This window comes from Streptopelia decaocto (genome assembly GCF_964273445.1).
Source record: "Streptopelia decaocto genome assembly, chromosome: 1".
Classification (NCBI taxonomy): domain Eukaryota; kingdom Metazoa; phylum Chordata; class Aves; order Columbiformes; family Columbidae; genus Streptopelia; species Streptopelia decaocto.
In genome coordinates this window covers 97,921,042-97,942,782 of record NC_138663.1, presented here as the reverse complement: position 1 = coordinate 97,942,782, position 21,741 = coordinate 97,921,042, and positions in this window count along the sequence as shown.

Genomic DNA, 21,741 nt, shown 5'->3' with positions numbered 1-21,741 from the left:
ATAGAAATAATAAAGTGCTCTAAGACTGCAGAGTAACTTGGTGCCACAACCGAGCCATCAGATAATTTTAGTCATATTAGTTCATATGTAAATGAGACTCATTGGCTGTGCAGTCCTATTACTCCTACTCACACAGTCTTCAAAAAGCTGTTTGAGTTGTACAGTACTCAAATCATGCCCATAACTGAGCTTCTGGAGCAGTAACATCTCAACTCCAAATATACATTTTTTAAGTTTTTGTTTGTTTGTTTCTTTGTTGGTTTGAATTTGGTTTGGATGCTTGGTGTGGGTGTGGTGGTAGTTTTTTTGGGTTTTTTTGTTGTGTGTGTTTGTTTGTTTGTTGGATGTTTGTTTTTCTAGCAAATTTTAATAGTATGAAAGCTCTCTGTCAGATGAAACAATTTAATTGCCATGAAATAGCTATGGGTGGCAGTATTCCAAAATTACTCAACTTAATCTTGTGTGTGTACCTCAGCAAGGACTTGGAGAAACAAGCACAACAAAAGGATTACTTAATATACACATTAAGGATGATGGAAAAACATTATAGTTCCCCACAGTAGTACCTCCCCTTACAACATACCTGTTACAGATCCCACAAATGCAGCAGGACACTCCCATGGTCCTTCCAAGGGACTTAACCTGCACATTTTAGAAAAAATAATAGTAACCAAATTGGGTATCTATGGTTCATCTCCGGAAAAAATAATCTGTAGTTTTGACTTAGTGACACTCAGTCCAAGAGTGTGTTGTTCTCCTGTTCTGCCTTTTTACTCTAACCTCACATGAAATAATTAATTGAATGAACTTAATAATTCTTAGCTACTAGGGATCTGTAACTTTATCTAAAAGAAAGCAAATGCTCAGTTTTAGTGAGATAATAAAAATTCATTTTACAATTTTGTAACCAGGGACAAAATAACTCCTTAATATACCAGAATCCCTGATACCAAGATAAAGCCTGTACCTATACTTCTTTTCTGGTTTATTTGGATTGTTTGGCTTTCATTTCTTTTCCATCCTGTTACTTTTCACAATGCCTCCAATTCTGAAGCCATTATACAGTAACAAGAAGAATAGATAAGAATTTTCAGGTCTGTAAGTTTTCCAAAGCTTCAAGTTTGAAAATGATTGTTTTTTTATATTCCATTTTCTTATAACTAAGTGTCACATAACAAACAGTCTCTCCCCCTACACCCCTCATCCCTTCTTTATCTCTGTGATCAAGTTGTTTTCAGCTGATGAGTTTCTTCTGCTGCCCTCCATACTTCTTTAGCTCATTGACTGTTTCAAACAGATATGACAGCTGGTTGAGGGTTTGTGTGTTTTTTTCTCAAGATATTTCGCAAAATTTGCATGTATGTAGTGAGAGGAGAGAGGAGAGAAACTGGTTCAACAGATTTAAAGTCCTAGTCTTGAACTCATACCTTGGTAAACAGCAGATAATTCACAAGAAAAAAAGGCCTTTTATGTGTCTCAGTCACGAGAAAACAGCTTCACTCTGTGCTTATATTTATTCCACAACAGGGAACACAAGATTAAGTAAAATAAAAATGTGTAGCAAGCATCACTTGGGGCTTTAGACGCATGAACCATCAAACATGGCAGCTGTCAGCTTATGTCAGTTCTGGACAATTGAGCTGCAGTTGGCTGCCTGACGAGAGTCGGTCAAGAGACCAAGAACTAGTCTGTTAACCTGATGGATGGTTTATTCTTTATATGTTTGGAGTTTTGTTGCTATTATTGTTTTGGTTTGGGGTTTCTGTGAGTTTTGTTTATTTGTCTGGTTTTTACTGTGTGCCACACAGTTATTGCAGTTGCATTTCTAGATGTCTCACTTCTATTCCTGCCTTAGTTTTGATTTCTTTTACATCATCCTTGCAAACCTCATCCATACTTTCTGACTCCTGCCTCTGCTCTTTGTCCTTACCCTTGTCCTCCTTGCTTCTTGTCCTGGTTGCTACCTTCTTATTTCTTTTTCCAGCAATGGGGACAGTTATTCTAACAATGTTGTGTTTTCCTTCAGTTCAGTAAGCTTTTGTTTCTAGAATCTTGCAACTCTGCCTATACATTTTGCATAACTGTTGGCTTGACATAACCCTCAATCTCTTTGGATCATTACCTTATATCATGTCTTACACCTGGCTTTCGTTCCCTCCTTCAATTCCAGTCTGGCTATAATAGCTTGCAAGGGTGGTCCATGTTCTATCTGTTTCTGCTAAATGGAATTGCTTCTCTTTTTGTCCAGGATTTTAAGGGCAAGAAGAACAAGAAGGCAAGAAAGTGAACCATTGTAGCTTGGTGCTAGAGAGTTTTGACTCATATGAAGGTCTTGTCCTGGGGAAGTGACCTACTAGTGTAGAGGAGATAACATCACACAGATGTTAATGACTGAATAGTTTGCCGACAGAATAAATTTAATGTATATTACATATATTTAGTGATTTAGTGGATGATTTGGTTATAGTAATGTAAAATGAATGTGTCATTACAAAGGTAATAAACTCATGGCATAGAATCGTAAAACCAGTCTTCAGAATTTCAAGTTAATATGGTGGGTATTTTTTCTCTTTTCATTTCTCAGGATCTTTATAATCTACCCTTGAGTGGGAAGAAACTGTCTCTCAGATACCCATAGGCTGGTAATCTGCTACGAGTGAAGAGCATCCTCTTAGGATATAGAATCTTCTGTATACCAGTGTTCAGATTAAATTAGAAATTCATTCTTTAAATAAATACTGACCTCTTTCTTTACCATAAATCAGGAATGTCACAGATTAGAAAATGTGTTTTATAAGGAATTTTCAAGTTTGCTTTAACATATTTACTTAAGTTAGTACTCTGTAGTAAATTTTTATTTGAAAAAATTGGTTTTACTCTAATAATAGAGCTGTTAAGCGTAATTAATTTTAAGGCAGCTCTGATGAACTGACCCAATAGTCTCATAACTCCTTGCTATACTTATTTTTATTTTCCCCCCTTTAGGATTTTATATATTTTCTTGTAGACGTTTTTCTTCTTGAATCCCTGAATTATTAATTATCACATGTCAACATTTCTGCTACTGCCTGTAATCTTATTTTCTTTTTCTTCAGAAGGTTTTCTCACAGCTCTTTCTAACCAGCTTCAGGTAAAATTGTGCATTTTTGACGTATTAGAGATGGGAGTTGGCTCCTCAGTTCACAGGTGGCCAAGTACTTTGGAGGCAAGGGTTTGCAGTAGGATTGTGGAGGAAAAGAGGGTTATGGTCCTCCTGGGTCCTAAAGTCAACATTAACAATCTTCTTCAAGCAGAGATAAAATAGGTTGTCTCAGCAAGTCTTAGACATCTTGAGTTTACAGGGAGCAGTTTTGATGCTCAAAATAACATTATTTTCCCACTCATTCCGGGGTCTTAAAATTTTCTTAAAACATTTTTCATTCTTATTGGTTCCAAATTAAAAATTTGCACACTAGCACACCTAATGTCAGTTGTCCTTTGTTATGAACTAACTACCAAGGTTTTTTAGACTTTCAACTATATATGGTTTTCTCTGATCTCAAGCTAAAACAGGTTGGTCCATAGTCACTTGACCCCTAGACCATTGCTAGGTAAAACTGTTTCAGGCCAGTGTAAACTCTGAGATCTTGCAAGTTATTTTGTGGAGTGAGATGTTGAAATTAATGGTATTCATTCAAATATAAAAATATCTGTTATAAGAATAAATGCAGAGCAATGCCACTGGTTACAATGCATAATAAATACAACATTGCTCATGTGTTTAATATCTTATTAATCTATGTTTATGTATCTCATATACAGTATATGGTTACAGGATATCCATGTTAAACACATTTTGTGAAGGGTACAAGGGCATTATTTTTGATATACAATCATGTATACCTTAGTGCACTAGTTTGGTATGTCTTCATACTGAATTGTAAAGAAGTGATAGCCAAGAAAATACACGAGAAAATTAAAAATATTTCCCACATAAGAAAAGTACAGAAATAAAGAGAAGTAAAGATTTTCATCTCTAGAAATAACTCTGTTGAATTAGATTTAGCTGGTGTTTCTAGCTATTTGTTACTGGGAGAGCAAGGAAATTGGAAACCAACACCCTCAGTTGGTAAATGCAAATAACCATTAAACATAACCAGCTATGAAATTATTGAGACAGACTGAAATTCACTGAATCTTCTTTAATCTTCCTCAGGAGTATATGTTAGAAGTATTGTCTTTATTAAGCCCGATCAGATTCTGTGAAAACACTGTATTTCCTTTGATGATTTATGACCCTTAAATGACTATGTAATCATTTCACATGCACAGGTCTTTGCTCAGGGACAGGCATCTCTGGACAGCCCTCATGTCTAGTCTTCTACAAGACCACCAAGTAGTGTTCTCCTTTCTTTTTCTGCCTGGATTTCAACAGATTTGTTCTGATATACTCCAGTATAAGATGTATGGGTAACCAGCCAGTCAAAAGAGACCATTGTCCAATGGCCTCACCTGGAGAACTGTATGCAGTTCTGGGCCCCATAGTTTAAGAAGGATGTGAAGGTCCTTGACTGCATCCAGAGAAGGTTAACAAAGCTGATGAAAGGGCTAGAGGAATGCCCTGTGAGGAGTGGTTGAAGACTTTGCATTTGTTTACTTTGGAGAAAAGGAGTCTGAGGGGTAACCTCACTGGTCTCTACAGCTTTCTGAAGAGGGGAATTAGAGAGGGAGGTGAAGAGCTCTTCTCTCTGTCATCCAGTGACAGGGCAACAGGGAATGGTTCAAAACCACACCAAGGGAGGTTTAAACTGGACATTTGGAAGCATTTCTTTACTGAGAGGGTGGCCAAACACTGGAAGAGGTTTCCTAAAGAGATGGTCAGTGTCCCAAGCCTGTCAGTGTTAAGGAGCCATTTGAGCAAGGAACTTAATAACATGCACTAACTTTTGGTCAGCCCTGGAATTGTCAGGCAGTTGGACTAGGTGATCACTGTAGGTCCCTTCTGACTGAAATTATTCTATTATTCTCTTCTTTTCTCTCCTATCGTTTTCATTTTCTCTGTCCAAAGATAGAATCTATTTTATTAATATTAGGAATGTTTTTATTATGTTTTTCTTTCCTCCATGATTTTGTGTTTCATTTTCCAAATAGAAGAAATGACTTCTTATTTCAATTTGTAAGACATTCCCAATATTAATGCTGAACTGTTCTTTTATCTGAGGTTGAATTCATGTTACAACATCCAGTTAAGAAAGTAACATTGTCATAATTGAAATTAATATTTAATGTTCAGTTAAAGCCCTTGACAGACTTCAGTGTCAACTTTCTAGACTTTTACAATGTTATAATCTGAACTATGAATGGAGGATTATATCAATAAGTTATTTTTCAAGCTATTTTTAGTATTTATTTATTCAACTTTGTTTATATTAGTTTATCTAATTCATTCTTCTGAAAGCATCATGAGTAAAATATTCCTATCCTTCACTTTCTGATACACCGAAAGCTTGCCCACATAAATCTTATCTAGATAAAAGGAAAAATCAGGTATATTTCTTTCTTATTATTTTCTTGCTCCTATAGGTTTCTTCTCTTCTATTCCGTAGACTTTTGTTCTCTTAGAAAAAATGACCAATAGGAAGAAGTGCCATCATTCTAGCACATTTGACAAACCAGGTTTAACCAAATATAATTGCTTCAGTAAGAAACTTTCCAGGGAGACATACAGAGGCTCTGACACCCACACACTAAGGCAGGGGTAGTTACATTTATACAATCCTAAAACAACATTTGGCCCCTTGAAGGCAACCGTGAGACTGATGTGGCCCCAGGTGGAAATGGGTTTGGCACCCCTGCACTAAGGGATTCAGAAGAGAATCAACTAGAGATACTGATAGATTCAGCTACAACAAATAAAAACAGAAAGAAAGCAATTTTTATGCTCATCTTTAGGAAACACCACCTCAAAATGTTCTAATATTTAACAATATATTTTGGGTTATTTCTCACAAGAATATTGTTTCATTCATTACTTCACACTTTTAATGTTTTGTTTTGGTTTGGTTTTTTTCTCCTAGTAAAGGCCACTTTACAGCAGATTTTATTTCCTTCTGGAAAGCAGCAATCTCGTATAATCAGTTTTTATGGTCCTATATTTTAGCCAACATAATCTGGGGAAAGGTTAATTGCTTTAATTGCATTGTACTCACACTATTTACTTGCAGACATTATGTACTTACAAGTGTTTAGTAGGATAGCTATTCTGCAACACATCAGTGGCAGAGACAGTTGCTACAAGGAATATAAGCTTTGCAAATATAGCTCTGGCAGTGCAAGTGACAGATCTAGACACAGCACAAAAGCCCTTGGAGTTTGTGGTGCCACAACTAATTTTCTTTCCCTTTTTGTTTTACTTTCCACAGTAGCTTCCCTGTCTATCTGTTTCACTGCTTTCACTAATTTGACCCAGGTATCTACAAAATTTAATTTACATGCTAGTTTTAGATATCATTGTATTAATAAAAAACTGTGGTTTTCTAATAAGGATTTTAAAGTGACACTTATTTAAATGCTGTCTTATTAAGTGACCCATATAACTAAATTGTTTATTTTAGAGAGTTGTGTGAATGAATTTTTTTACAGGTAGACTATCAGAAAACCAGACTTGAATTTGCCTTGTCAAAATTAATTTCATCCTCAAATACCGCATTCGTACTTTTAACATTATTTCAGTGTTTCTAATGTAGTGTCACAACCCAAGCCAAATACATATTAAAACCACAGGAATCCATTCCATCTCCTGAAACAACATGAAGAAGTTCAAGTATTATTTAGTGTAACTTTCAAGTTGCAAAAAATTTCCTCTGATTATTGCACATATTTTTTGTTTTATAAATACTTCAAAATATTATGTATTTTTATTTTGTTGATAACATTTATGACCAGCAAATTAATAAAATAATCTGTTCTCCTCTTCTAATCCATTATACAGCAGCAAGATAAGTTTTATCACGTACATTCATGATAAATTCAAATTTTCTTTGCTATGAAGTTTTGTCACACTGTTTAATTGGAGGTATGCCTGCATAGAAAGTGCTATTGTGCTTCCTACATGTTACTGCTGATGATTAGGGCTAAATATTGACATTTATCATGTTTCATCTTTGAAATATTAATATTATGTTTGTGTCAGAACTGCATAATAGGTATTCAGAAAAAAATTCAATTTTTAATGCATAATCAATTGCACTTTACACTATGGTGTTCAATTATTTTGTGTTAAGAACAGCAGCAAATCTTTACATTGAAGTGAATAAAACATAAGCTGCAGACACTTTGTGAAACTCTGAATAATTCAACCTATCATGCTAAGAACTGATCCGAAGCTTCAAAAGAATCTTTAGAGGCAGTGGTTCATGCTGATAGTTAGACCATCAGTCATGAAAAAGTGTAATAAAGGTGGTTTTGGAATAGCTCCAGTTCTAAAGAACCAAGGATGACTGAATATGAGATGATAAATAACCACTAGAAAAGCTTGTCTTGAAAAATGTCTTTCAATCCTAAAAAGGGTATCCCAGAAAAAATGCCTGTTCCTATCAGTAATTATCATGGAACAGGCAGATTTGTCCAAAAAGCAGTTAGAGACAGAGAAATCATTGTGAAGGGATATAACTACATATAGCTACAAAATTATTAGAAGCTATTGTGTACGTTGGCCCAGCACTCCAGAGTTATATCAAGCTATCGAGCCAGCTCTAAGTGCTAGCTGCTGGCAAACTGACAAGTAATAGAATTACAGTCTGGGAATAGAAGAAAAATGCCTTTCTTCAGATACTACCTATTAGAACTCAATGCTGTTATCTTCTCTGCAGAAAACTTTAAGGTCCAAATACTTACTGAGAAAAAAATGAATAAATAAATAAAATCCAGGCTTATTATCATTTTGTAAAACCTGAGAATTTACAAGAAGAAAGAAAGACTACCTAATATATCCTCAATTTGAACAAGACTATTATCGGTAAGCAAAAATGATTACTTGATCAGGCCTAAGAGAGTGACGGAGTGATCATTTATGATTATAGTGAAAACAATTCAGTGGATTTTTATTGGTCAAGCCATGCAGTTATGATGAAAGAAAACTGATCAAAAAACACCTCCCAGATACAATTTTATTGGGGTTCCATTTGCCAGTGTCCTGACTGAGCAGGGGAAATGAAGCACAATACCTACCAGGACTGCTAGCAGAATCTTCATGTGAATTGCCTGCACTGAGAAAGAATATATATTATCCAAAAAAACAGTGTTAAATTAGAGTCACTGATGTCTTTATAACGATAGAGGTCAGACAGCTAGAAAACACAGCATATTGTTATTTTCAGTGAGGAAGTCTGGACCCAAAGGCAGTATTTGTTGTAGATCTGTATTGTAGCCAAAATGGGAAAGTATAACACATAGCCCATAAACTAAAGCTTAGACAAAATGGGAGTAGATTCTCATGGAAATGGAACAATATTAATTTGAAATCTTTGTATTACATAGAAGAAGAGTATTCCAGCTAGAATACTTGCAGAAATATATATAGAAAATGAAATTTTTGGTTTGCATTTATTGATAGAGCTACATTAAAAACTTTATAATACTTGCTTTATTTTTTAAAGTGGGCTGAGTTCTAATGCCTTTATATGTAGCTAAAAATTATAATTTATTTATATTTCAGTACACTACTGACTCATTTAAAGGCACTTTCCAATAAATGAAATGAAAATATCTGGCAGAACTTAGGTAATAAGTAGAAATCAAGAAATTCTGCTATATATAAACAAAAAAGCAGAAAATAATTAAAAATACAGATATGTTATTCTTAATTCCTATGAATTATAAGAACTTGGGGAAAATCTGTGAAGACTAGTATGCCTACTTAATATATCTGTTCAACAGGCAGAATTTTTTAAAATTTCAAAAGATGGTAAGCTGCACTGAATGGTTTATAATAATATATTTTTATATAATATATATTTTTATTATATAAAATATGCTATTTATATAAAATATATTTTATATGTATAAAATACTAATATTACTAATATACTAAATATATTAAATATACTAATATAAATATACTATTTTTGTATATATGAATATACTATTTAGGCAGAAGTGAAGTACAAAATAACTGAGGAAAGACACATAATGTGATTATTGATCTGAGAACATTCTCTTAGGAGAGGAAAATGCAAATGGTTGAACTCTTTGATTCATAAACGTGAGAATGGGAGCTGCCATAAATATATATATATATATATATATATACAAATTAAAAAAAGAAAAATGAAAAAATATGGCAGGCACTGTTATCTACTGATTTTCATTCAAAAGGAAATACAGAAATAATACTTAGGCAAGGATTTTGATTAGATTAAGTAGAATTAAAGAGCTTACTTTACTCTTTATTTTCTTGTAGGCTGCTACTTGCTGGGTTTAATTCTAACTTGCATTTGCAGTCATTGTATTTAATTTGATGGTTTTATATTTACTTCCTATTACAGTTCTTTTCCCTTCAGTTAAATCTCAAATCTCACTGAGGCTGTAGTAATAACTAAATGAGATTTTTATTTGATTATGCTCATGTATATAATACATTTTTGATTGTAACCAAAGTGAGGGATTAGAAATAACAGGAAGAGGTGGAAAAGTAAATTCAACACAAAGTAAAAATATTAATTGAAATCAGATCTTCCTAGGAGACAGTAAAAAGCAGGTGGTAACAAACAAGTGATTACTAAGCAGACATATTTTCCTCTATTTATGGAGAAGATCCTCAGAATCACTACTGATTACGCTACAAAAACAAAAAAGAGAATGGGGAACCTTAGAATCCTACTGTGTGACTTCCCTAGCAAACATCTGTTATTTCTCCAAAATAACAGATGTCTAAATTCTTAATTATTGCAAAACAATGATAGTATTATATAATAATACAGGTTGGAATGGCTCTTTAGAAGTCATCTGGTCCATCTACTCTCTCAAAGAAGGGCCAATATAGATCATGGCTGTACCTAGCTGAGATGTCAGTAACGTCAAGGATGGAGGTTCCATAACTTTGCCAGCTGCCTCTCATGGTGTTTAACCTGCCTCATTGTAAAAAAGTCCTCAGATCTAATTGGAACTTCCCCTATTGCACCTGAGTGTCCACTGCCTGTGTCCTATCACTATACACCTTCAAAAAAATTCTGCACTACAAGATGAGTCTTTCTCCCCTACACTCTACCACTGGTTAGCTGAAAGACGATTAGATCTCCCCATAGCTTAGACCCAGCTCTTGGCATCTCCTTGCACATCATGTACCCAGCCCCTAAGCATCCTGATGGCCCTCCCCTGGATTTGCATCAGTAGGTCAATATCCTTCTTGTACTGGGGTGGTCAGGACTACTTTCCCAAGTGCTGAATGGAGGAGAACAATCACCTCCTTGGACCTACTGGCATTACTCTGGCTGGTACAGCCCAGGATAACTTTGTGACCTGCAAAAACACGCTGGAGATTCATGTATAACTTTGTCCACTGGGATTGTGGGCCCTTTTCTGTACCATTTCTGTCCAGTCAGTCTGCCACCAGCCTGCTCCATTTCATGGCATAATTCCATGACATGTGCACAACTTTGCATTTGACTATGCTGATCCATAAGCTGCTGTTAGCTCATAACCCACCACAAACCAGTCTTCCTTAACTTACATCTTTATACTGTCAAAGCCTTTAATGCACTAATAAGACTTAATTTACCTGGCCATTCTCACCTGAGGCCTTCAACAATGCCTGCTATGCATGGGCCTTTATAAGTTCATGCCTGGGTTTGCCACTATCCACATTCCTCAATTGTTGTTTGAACTTCCTAGTTTGGCTTTGATTTTGCCTTGTGACTGTGCCTGTAACTGAGCTGCCAACAGTACCCATCCTGCTTTGCTCATCTGCATGGAGTGCTGTGGAGCAGCACACTGCTGGGGAAGACATTGCCTGGCTTGTTCTGTTCCTGCTCTTGCCTTCCAACTCACCTTCAAGGAACAGAATCACCCTTGCTGTTAGTTGTCAATGCTCTTTTAATGGAGACAGTGTCCATCTAGTGCAGTGCTCCAGCCACGTGGACTATCTCACCAAGTGTCTCTAATCCCACTGGGATCATAACTCTGCACCATTGATGAATTCTAATTCCTCTTCTGTTTCCCATACTGATATGCATTTGTGCAGTGACAGTTGGAATGGACCCCCAGTTGTTCTGCTTTCACGTAAAGAGTGTGAGGGCTAATTCTTTAATGTTCTCCCATACCTTCTTTTCTCTTTAGTCACCATCCCTTATTAAAAGTCCCAATATTCAGATTAGAAAACTTGCTGTCAAATAAGTCTCTCCTCGCTTTGTCAGATGAATTATTTTTTCCAGCAGTTCTCATTTCTTCGGGAGAGTCCCTTGGTGTGGTTGTACCACAAGCTTTAGAGGCAGGTGTTGGCTTGCAGGTTGTGCTTGCCTCTTTATGAATGTCTTCCCTTTAATCAGCAGTCTAGGAAAATGACACCTACGTTCATATTCCTTTCACTTGTACCTCACATCGGAGTTCCGTTCATTTGCTGCTGTGGCAAAATTTTAGAAATAGGACACTACTACAGTATTCAGATTTCTGTTGTGGTTATACTTCCTCACTTCTTTATGAATGTAGAGTCATTTATCATGTTCCCAAAGTCATTGTTTCCACTAGACACAACTTGAATTCCAAATTTTAATAAAATTTAGAGCTACATGGGTCTTGATCTAAATCAACAGGGTTGTTTCTATATTTCTAAACCTTCTCTTTGCTGACTGAAAAAGATAAAATAAAATAACAGAAAGGACATGCATGAAGCTGACAATATGACACAAGATATAAGCAATCTGATCCCAAATAATAATCCCAAATCATTAAGCAATGTTACAGCTATTAATACAACTAAAATTTTACTGTGTTACTGCATTTTACTGTGTTAAAAATGAATCCATTTTGTTGTATCTCTGACTTTTTTTTTACTTTACTTTTGACATGATCTTCAAAGTTTCTTAACTCATAGTACAAATGAGCTTTGCATGTAATTGGTGTTGAAGACCTGGTTATACCCATAAGGGCATAACTATTAATAGAAGGAAAAGTGCTGTCTGAAGGTCCCCTTTGAGACAGTTCATCAAGTCAAACTATAAATGGTATAACAAAGGTACTGACAAAGATACCTTAAGAAAAAAAAATACTACAGAAAGTCCCTGTAGATACTCTCACCAACTCATTTTGTCTTCCCTGTGAGTCACAGCATCCTCTCAGATCACCAGTTACTTGCAAGCTCCTACCTAAGGATAAATGCATGTACATGAAATGAACCAGAAGCAGCAGTAAAAGGGAACAGCACTAAGGAAATGCATCTACTGCATTCAACATTTCAACTGCCTGTTACAAGCATTAGTTTTACATGGTGAATAATACAGGTATTATTAATAATTCAATGTCTTTTCTTGATTCAGAGTTAAGAGCAAACAAATTAGTATTATGTAAAGAAGATAAAGGGAATTTGAAAGTTTGGTTTAAACTCTCCAAGATACAGTACATTTTCAGATTTAAGCAATCTGTAACCTGCAGGACCATAGGCAAAATTAAATGAACAAATAAAACAAATCTACTGAGGCTTCACACTGAAAGCATATTTGATTTGTTTTATTGGGCATGAAGCTTCAATGTTGATTGCATTTAAAGAGAGGCAGTGTGTCACAGTTAAGGTCAAGATCTTTCCTTTATTAATTTTTAAAATATTCTTTTGAAAAAAACCCTTCAAATTTCACAAGAACTAATGTGTTTCTGATCTAAAAGTTAAATAATTAATAGAATCTCATTTCACAATCATGCCATACATAATGTGAAATGCTTTACAGAGAAATCTTAAATGCATTTGAATTTTCTGCTGGACTTTTTCAGTGAACAGTATTGGTTTACATGATTTCTCAGAGTCCCTTATGGCCTTCATTTTCCACCTTTATTACATTTTATTGCTGTGCCCTATAGAGGGGAAAAATCTATATGAATTTATACCCTGAATGAAAGAATTAGAAATAATTTAAATTTTAAAATATGCACAAATACACTTTTATGCCAGTTAACAACTACTTTTATCAAAAAGGAAAGTACATGCTCTTATAGTTATTCTGTTTATAAAAGGTCTGATTCAATAAAGACAGAAGACTTGACTTTTTCTAAAAACTGGAACATTTTGAAAGTGATGCTCACCTTGAGCATCCACTGCCTAATTACTTAATATTCATAGTAATAAATGTTATCTTCACATGAAAAATACTGATTATTAACATTATTTTCCTATTTCCTTCTATCAACTTTAGTGGGAATTTAGCAAAGAATAAGCAAGAAATTTAAATTTCAATGATAGCAAAGATTCAGTTAGTAGCCCAGAACAAAATGTTGTACTGTGATCTAAGTACACGAAAATGTTTGCATGGTACCACTAGACATTCACATTTTCATGAGTTTGGTTCAGCAATATACAGGTCACTACATATTTGCTATCTGACAAGAATAAACTAAGAGAGAAAGAGGGACAAAAAGTAACCAAGATTAGCTGCAACCCTATACACCTTATGAGAGACTACTTTCAATCAGGGTTTCTCTTTGGATTGTAACTAGTCTACAAACTAGATAGACCCAGGCTTGTAGTAAAATGTTGCTGTGCTACTCTAGAAAATCTAGTCTCTTTTGCTCATTTGTTACTTGAGTCCTAAACTTCAAGGAAGAGTTGATACAACTGATTACTAAATTAATAAACAGCAGCATGAAATTAACTTCTGGAACTGTACATTTATATTATAAACATTTTCAATGTGTTACCCTTCACCTAAAACAAATGCAGTTCAAACTACAATCTTCACATCAACAAGACCCACCGAGACATATTCATTTGTTAGTATGAATGTGTCTCTTAAAGTACACAATATAAGAAGATACCTAAGAGAAGTGTTCTATGAACTAAATTTGAGCATTTAATTGTCATAACTCCCTTGCAATATTGCAGCGCACACATTAGATGAAGTTATATTACTGAAAGATATTGTTCTTCAAGGCTAGCTCCAGAGCCTCTTAATATTATTACGTGTTTGGTTTTGGTTTTGTTTTTTTCTTCAGCAAGCAAAAGTCTAGGTCTCAGCAAGCTTTACTCTGAATTTTCAGAAATCTGTAGATGTTTCATATAAAGTTAATATCACTGAGGAAGCACAACTAAAATCTGTCAAAATAAATCATCAATATGAGTCCTTATTATATACCAGGTTGCAACTCCATTTTTATTGCCCTGGAAAACTTTTCCTTTGGGGACTTGGAAAATTGAAGGGGGAAATGGAAGTCTTTAAAGAGCCTATGAAGACAGTTTATGCCCACCAGAAAAGTTAAATGAGCCACAAAGCAGAAACTAACAAAAGACAAAAATCAGAATTTAAAACCAAACCAACTAACCAACAAACTAAACAAACAAAAAACCCAGACACCAGCAGCTAAGGCAGAGATAAGAAATTAGATAGTATGCCCATGGGGAAAAATAAGTTCATGCTTTACTGCAGAAAAGAGTTCACTAGTATTAAGTCAGCTGTATCCATGATGAAAGTTTAGGTAATGATAAGTCAATTGTTTCTCAGCTTGTTACCTTACATATCGTCCAACACAAAGGGTTAAAAATAAACCCAGAATTTTGCTTTATAACTTTCAACATATGAACATTTCAACTTGGATATTTCTTTACAGAGCAACAAAATATATACAACAGTACCTGAGAATCTTCTCTCAGTCCTCAAAAGAAAAAGTAAAACAAAACAAACCAACCAACCAACCACTAGTGTTAAATTTTAATTATTATTAGTCTTACTTTTTAATTATTTAAGTTTACTTTTTTTTGTGTTATGCATATGATTACGTATGTTATTGAGTAAGTGCTATTTAGAATGGATTATGATTTTAAGTGACTGGCAAGGTGCCAGGCATTATAATAGATATTTTCCTTCCTTTTAAATATAAGTAAATAAGTGTGTATTGACATACTGTGAAGACTGTACCTTACCAGTTAAGCAACAGATTTAACTCCCAGGTGAACTGCACTGACCTGTTGGTCCAGACTGGTAGTCCACAACTTACATACAAAATTAAAAATTACTAAATGCACCTTTTCAAAGTTCAGTCTGTTGAGACGATACTCTACAACCACCCCATAATCTTCTCACCATTTCAAATAAAAATGATAGTTTTAAAGCAATGTTTTCATTTGTGTTTTCATCCAAATGATGTTATACATGAATACCAGTATTTTATCAGTCACTACATCATGTACATGATGAATTATTTATTTAAGTAAAATTATAAGAATACCAAAACAAACAAGGATTTTCACTTGTCTTTGGGAGCATAAATTGTACTACAGTGCTACTGTTAGTGTTCTGATTTACAGAAGCTTCACTATGCTTTAAATTTGGTGTGTAAAATTTTTGCTTGAAGCAGGATATAGAGAATGCTGAATAGTTGAAAAATATATCCTTAAAGTAAGATTTTATTAGACAATAATGGTGATAAAATTATGACAGGTTTTTTTTCTACTGTAGCTACATGTAATCATCTCCCTCATCATTCCTTGTGTAGAAGTTGCCTTAGGTGAATTCCAAATTCATAAAAGGAATATATGTCTAAAATATGATCATGAAAAAGTAGCCTTTTTCAGGAAGAACAGCTGACAAAGGACAGGAAATCTTCCCTTGTATATGAGGTGAAAACATTAGAAAAAAACAGACCCACTAAAATTTCTATATTGAAAATAAAAAAGGAAAAATAAAACCTCTTGTCATAATCTCAGTGGAGTCTGCATGGGCAACACATCACAAAGCAGGAAGGTACATGAAAAAATCTGTGAACCATGAGGATTTTAATTATGAAAATATGATAAATATTTCAGCACTTATTCAAAACCAGAATTTATCTCATCTAACTCTGCATTTCCACAGAATAGATACTATTACCTAAGTTATTTTAGACTGTTTCCTCTGAAAAAGAGTCATTATCACAACAATTTTTTTTTTTTATCTGAGACTTTTCAGAGAATGACAGAGGATACGATGCATCACAACTTTGAAGCACATATCTTTCTCCATTGTTTGTAAGATTGGATGGCTATCTTAGAGGTACACAAAGGAGCACTAAGACAAAATGCATTCACAATTGAGTCTACAGTTGGAAAGAACTGACTGAGAAGGTGAAAGGAAATGTAATAGTTATGAAATGAGTTCATAAATCATTATGACCCTTTGAGTTCCCTTCTAGTCCTATTTGCATGTTCATAGAATTCATGACTTCTGCAAAGAAATAGTGTAGCCTCAACTAGTAGTCATGTGGACAATGTTATCTTCAGATTATGAGGCTTCACAAATTAGAATTGGTCTGACACCAGTCACTGTAGGCAGTCACACACTCTTTCTGTGAGTTATGTCCTGAGAGTACAAGACATGCTTGATCATTCCACACAATCTGGCACTTTATTTTGTTTGTAGTGATTTTGTGTAAAGCTTTTCAGACTTAAAATACATGTAAACATCTCACTCATCATTCCTTAAATGAGCCAACAGATTTTTCCCTGATTTTTCCTCACTTCTGTATAATTTTGTTAACTACAGACAGCACTTTTAAAAGGATACATGTAATGTGATCACATTTCAGTCAAGAATACTATTTCTGAAAGCTGATTTTTCAAATACAGTTAAGAAAAGGATATAGCATTCAATTCATTCTCTGAAGGGGAGACTTCTATGTCAAGGTAACACAATTAACATTATTTTTTTTCTGTTTGACAAAAATGTTATTACACTTCTATATGGCTGGTTCTACAAAAAAAAAACAAAAAAACAAAAAAACAAAAAAAACCTCAGCAGAACAGAAACTGGTAGAGTTTTAATTCTCTTTGTAGTGTACAGTTTGCAAAGCTTTCCCAGGAGATCCCAGACTTCACTGGTTAATGACACAGAGTGTACTTACTCTGAGCTGATTACATTCTGGTTTATAGTTATCAAGTAGAGAAACCAATTACAGCTCCAAACTGTGACAATAGAGTTTGATCTAATTTGATCCTGGTTAATCAGTTATATAAACAAATTCTGTTTATAGAACAAATTGAATTTGAGTTAAAGAATATACAATATACAATATAAACTCCAGACCGTACTTCAGGTATAAAACTGTAATCCATGTATTATTATAATAAGAATGTATATATTGAAATGTAATGGAGTACTCTGGAAAGCAAGCATGCTTGGAGAAGCACACAGCTTTCTACAGTAGTTACAATTGTATTATCTGCCAAGAATATATTTATTGAGCTATTTTGTAAGAAATAGCAAAGTACCACTTATGGTCTTTTTTTTTTTTCTTTTTAAATATGTAGGAATACAGATTTTAAATTAGTATTTCATATCTGATTGTAGCATTATGACTGGGAAGTGTATGGGTTCCTGGCCGTCAAATACGAGAGCTATTTGGCAGCTTCTTGATTTTTGAATTTTAAGAGCGCCATGTTGTGATTTGCCTACTTATATTTTGGAATTATCAGCAACTGAAGATATTCAGTAAGACCTTACATTTAGAGTAATATATAAAAGATAAAAAGTCCGTATGCTTTTCTTTCTCATGGGTATCAAATGTTAGATACTAGCTCACACACAGTACAAAACTGAAAAAAATAAAAATAAATAAATAAATAGTTAAAAAAAGGACAAAACGAAGAGTTAAATATCTATTCCAGACAGCAATGAAATCACAGAGTATGAACGGAAGATGGAAACTATGAAATCAGGATTGTTGAGTGTGGAAGGGAGAGGAATGTGTTTTATAAGAAAGAAAACATAAAGGAAGGCAGTGGATAAATAATAGCTTGCTGAAAGCTTATAGAAGGTGGAGAATTCTGAAGGTAAAATTATTATAAAGTACAATGATCATAAAAAAAACAAGGAAAAAGAACGAGTAAAAAAACAGAACTAGTAAAAAATAAGCTAATGTTCAGTAGCAGTTTAACTGTGAGGAATACCTTGATGTCAGATGAGGATCATTCCTGAGGCCATCAATCACTTCCCTGAAGAGGGGGCTGAATACCTGTTGCAAAGAACGGTCTTCTAATTACAGTGGAATCTCACTCAAATTAGAAGGCATCTGTCTGCTTTTCCAATAACATGGCTTAAATTACCTTATCTATCAACCAAAGGGTTCTCAGTATGAGTAGTGTCAATTTTGTTTTAGTGGAAACCATCTTTTCAAAGAAGAGTGAATGAAAAATGTCAGTGTTTATCAGTAAACACCCATTCACAATGCCTTAATATATTTTTTCATTAACACTATCATGTTTATTAAGTACTTCTGCAGTCCTCAGAGTATAATGTTGAAACAGAAACAGCATTAAAACTATCTATAACTTCCACAAAAATTAGAGGTTTCAGGCTATGAATTTCTGATGAGCAAGAAATATTTGTCAATCAACATTATTGGGTAAATAAATAGTATGACATACTAGATCTCCATGAATAAACTCTTAAGTAGCTACAGTTCTAAGGGGAAGAAGAATGATGTTGCTAAGTACTATTGTGCACACTTTCATTTTATAATAACCTATTCAGAGGCAGATAATGAACTGACCGTTATGTTAAACTACAACTTGGAACAAATACACTACAGAGCAATGAACTGTAAGATAAAATCTCAGTGCAGTTTTCAAAGAATTATTCAAATCTGCAAACTTATGCTTTACTGATGGATCTATGAATAGCCAAAGCACATTACCTCTGCATGGCATAGACATTGTATACTGGCTTATAGTGTAATTGCCATATATATTTCCTGGATTCTAGATGTTTGACCTTTGCTAATCAATTTATTTTCTACTTCAGTTGTTCTCACAGAAATTTATCCCTTGCCTAACATCCCTTTTTTTTTTTTTTTTTTTTTTTTAATCCTTGTGACTTCTTAATAGGATAAAGGATATTGAGGTGAGATATCAACACACACACTCACAAATTTCAGTTTCTTTTCCAAGGCCTGAGCTCATTGCATTTAATGGAAAACTCTTATGAGCCTTAACGGCTTTGATTCCAGTGTCAACTGAGATTTTAGTTGCATGACTAACACAAGCACATTCTGAACCATTTAATAATGTTTCATCATCCTGCTCACTTACTCAGGGTAGAGAGTTATTGATCATATTCCTGATATAGTAGCAGAACTACCTTTCTGAACTGACTCTAGTTGTTGAGAAGCCAAGACATTTGAACCATTTGATCTCTCGTATTGTAGTATCAATGCTTTTTCCTTCTGAAGACAATGTGAATGTTTCTACCTGTTTCAAGGACTTTGGAATGAGCTCTTCTTTTATCCTTCTGCAGTTCCAATGAGTGTGACATATTACTTTTTATTACCAACAGTGAGAAACATATCATGAATTTATTCGTCACAACCCTGGCAAATAGTAAACCAAAGCAAGTTATTAAAGGAAGGGTCTGATTGTGTTTTTTTTTTTTTTTTCTAATCCACTCGGGAGAACACAATGAGATATTTTTGCATGAAAATTTGCAACAAAACTTGGCATGCAGAACATCTAGAGTTTAAAAGGATGCTGTAAGAAGAAGCAGTGTAACAAGGTGGTCTCCAGTAAGGGATTAGGCTAATCTCCCAGTGCAAACAAGTTGCTGAGACAAATAATGTTGGAACAGAGTTGGAATAGAGTGAATGACCCTGATATAAAAGTGACCCTCATTATAAAAGTGAGAAACAGAATAAGATGAAATAAGGTGAAATTTCAGGTGAGATATCTTAATAGTTGTTGCAAATGCTATCCTATACTTTCATGGTGGGGTTCTGTGATAACATGAATATTTCCTCATACTCCATTTCTCAACTCTGCTGCTCTTAACTCCTCTCTGGTCATCATGACCAGACAATTCAAAAGAGCCTTTGGGAGTCTTTGAGCCATTGTATCCATGGTTAAGCTAGACTTCAGAGTTTTCTAAAGTGTACAAGATAAAAAAAACCCTTGTAATTTGCTTGCATTCCTAAATTATTGTAGTAGAATCTACACAATTTAAGTACAAATAATGAAGGAACCACTCATATAGTGTGTTGGTACTCTCCTGAATCAACATGAAATATTAAAGAACTGTGACTTGATAATATTTTTTAACCATAAGAGCTGTAATCATCTATGAAGTTAACAAAAGGGAATCATAGTTCCTGTATTGCCTCATGGTTCAAGAAAGATAGATGAACTTCAATCATCTAATAATTCTATACTCAATTATATAATTGGATTCAGTGTAGCTGGAGTGTCTTTCACCTGTAAAAAATGTTTCTTATCATTTGGGGAATCACTGTTATGGCTTGAGGCAAATCTTGTACATCTTAAAATAATATAATATATAAGCTATTAGTGTTTTAACTGTCACAGTCCAAGTCATTTCAAATAAGAAAAATATCTTCCTGAGAGTATACCAGATTTCATAAACTTCTTCCATTATGTTTCTTTAATTACATTTTTTTATTAAGAGTTTTAAAGCATTACATAGGGTGGCAAAATATATGTCTTTAGCCATTTTCCCTGGAAATGTCACAGCTGAGCTTTCCCAAGATTCAAGTACTTCTTCTTATTTTCCTTCTCCTTTACTGTACAAATAAAATATATGCTGTACTAGAATTTTCCTGGACCATTAATATTTCCTGGACTTTTACATTGCATTATATATAACACTGTTTTCTGCTAATAAAAGCAATGAAAGAGTGTAATACTTTGGTGGACACAGTCTTGATTGCTGGAGTTGGGTACTGTATGCTATCAATTACTATGAACCAACTCCAGCAATCAAGGCTGTGTCCATCAAAGAATGCAAGTGTGTACACACTAATGGAATAAAACAATAATAACAGATTACACAATGTTTTTTTTCTTTTCTTTTTTTTTTTTGTCCATTTCAAATAATTCCAGCATTTAAAGCATGGAATCAAGTTGTTTTCTTAAATATTTCCTGACAAATACAAGTAATTATTTTCCACTTAAAATTAACATAAAGGAAAGCTCAAAATCTCATTGAAAACCTTATTTAAAATTGCATTTAAAAAGCAGTACTATTTACAGGGTTATCATTACTTCCTCATGTTTCAATATGATAACATTTCTTTTTTCACCATTTCTTGTATCCAGTTTCAGTCTACTTTCATACCAAGGAATAGAGATTAATAGGGTTAGGAATATATTCATATTAAAGCAGTAATTAAGCTTCTACCACTTATCACCCTGCATCTCTCCTCTTTTCTAATATGCAGTCTGGTGTGCCGGTTCGACTGAACATGAGTTAATCTTCTCCATGAAGTTAGAAACCTTTCTTTTTTGTAGCTAGCACAGCCATTGTTTGAATTTAGTTTGAGAACAAGAGATAATATTCCAGGACAGAATTAATGTTTTTAATTGCTCTGGTCTGAGAGCCAAGGACATCCTGAGCTCTCTGCCCACAGGTGTGAGGCAGCAAGTAAGTGGGGCATAGATGGACAGACCTTGACTGACATCCAGACTGACCAATAAAAATGTTCCATCCCATTAGTGTCATGTTTCATATTTAAGGAGAACTGGGAGCTTCCAGTTTCTCTCTTTGCTCTCTTTTGTCAGAGCTGGGACAGAGACCTGAAGGGGGAGTT